The sequence below is a fragment of the Rutidosis leptorrhynchoides genome, chromosome 4 (assembly GCF_046630445.1).
Source record: "Rutidosis leptorrhynchoides isolate AG116_Rl617_1_P2 chromosome 4, CSIRO_AGI_Rlap_v1, whole genome shotgun sequence".
Classification (NCBI taxonomy): domain Eukaryota; kingdom Viridiplantae; phylum Streptophyta; class Magnoliopsida; order Asterales; family Asteraceae; genus Rutidosis; species Rutidosis leptorrhynchoides.
In genome coordinates, this window is record NC_092336.1 from 261,074,343 (window position 1) to 261,075,924 (window position 1,582).

At 34.3% G+C, this 1,582-nt stretch overlaps 1 non-coding gene across 1 annotated transcript; it reads right to left on the bottom strand.

Moving 5' to 3' along the window:
- Nucleotides 1-653: 653 nt before the first annotated feature.
- On the bottom strand, nucleotides 654-760 carry LOC139846350 (small nucleolar RNA R71). Its single transcript, XR_011759063.1, has one exon. It is a non-coding gene; the product is annotated as a small nucleolar RNA R71 (small nucleolar RNA).
- Nucleotides 761-1,582: the final 822 nt, after the last annotated feature.

The following is a 1,582-nucleotide window of genomic DNA, read 5'->3' on the forward strand; positions in this document are numbered from 1 at the left end:
TGCAGGTTTAGGTACTGCTTTTAGAATGGGAATGGAAGGTTGGAAGATATGTTTAACAAGTCAGAAACTCTGATGTCGTGTCTTTTGAGATAAAAACTAATAAGCTAATGTTTTAACGTAATACATGGATTTATATAGTAATGTGTAATACAGAAGTCTGATTTGTATTTGTATGGTAATAAATAAATAAATCTTTCGCTGTGATTAAAAAAAAGTACGATGTTACACATACGCTAGTGATAGCACCTTTGGATTCAAACTTAATGTTTACATGCATACGCTATTGATAGCATTCGTGATTTTCAACTTATATTATGTCGCAAGTTATTTCAATTATACTTATTAACTTTTGTAAACTTATACTTGTTGTCAAACCGTTTGGTTTACTTAAAACTTTGCAAGTCATATACATTTCAAATGAATGCGACATAATTTTGGTCAAACGCGTCTCATTTAGGGACTATGACCACATAACGGGACCTAAGTTGATGGTGCCGTCAATGGCGATTTTGTCGGGTCGTCACATATTCCCATAGTCTCAAAAAGATGTAGCTAAAGACTGGTTAAAATCTCTTTCTGTTGGAGAGATTACTGCTTGGGATCAGATGGTAGAAAAATTCTTAACTCGATTCTTTCTTGCATCCAAAACTATTAATCTCTAAACTGAAATTTCGAATTTTAGACAGAAAATTAATGAAAATCTTTATGAAGCATGGGTTAGATTCGGTCAACTGTTGAGAGCTTGCCCGCAGCATGGGTTGAACAATTTTCAGTTAGCGACCATATTTTACAAAGGGTGTGACATCGTAACTAGAAGGGAGATTGATACCTTAGCTGGAGGCAATATCATGAGTAAACATGCTGATGAGGCATATGCTTTAATAGATAAATTGGTTGTCCACTCCTATGAGTGGCACTAAGATATGGGTCTATCTCTTTCAGTAAGTACAATTGGGTATGATTATGAGGATTTGATGAAAGCTATGAATGTTCATTTGGTTAATTTGGGTCGCCAAATGGAGAAAATTACTAAGGATATGCATTTGATGAAAGTAGGCTGTGAGAAATGTTCAGGTCCACATTTGACTAAGGATTGTGTTAGTAGCATGACGATGGAGCAAGTCAAAATTTTCATATGCTAATCAAAATTTTCAAGGAAGAAATCCTAATTATCGTCCATTTAATAACTTTCAACCTCCTTACCAAGCAATTTTTTATTCCGAAAAATCTACCGGGTTTCTATCCTGCTAGAGCCCCTGATGTCATCACAATGATATGGCCAAAAATGGACGGTTTTATTTATGCGATGTCGTAAGGTCGCAACGCGTCAGCTCTGACTATCAAAGGGGATATTAGTTTTAAATTTATATTTAGCGGGGCCTAAATCTTACTACTCTTTATTATGAGTAAGGGAAGTATGACCTAGAGTCGTATTTTTGAGATATTAGTAGAATCGAACCTATATCTAAACTTAAGATAATTATAAGGTGCAGGAGTAGTGGATGATTACCTAATATTGGGTTTTCTAGATTAAATAAATAAAGTAAAGTACGATAAAATTTGTAATTCACATAAAGCTAAA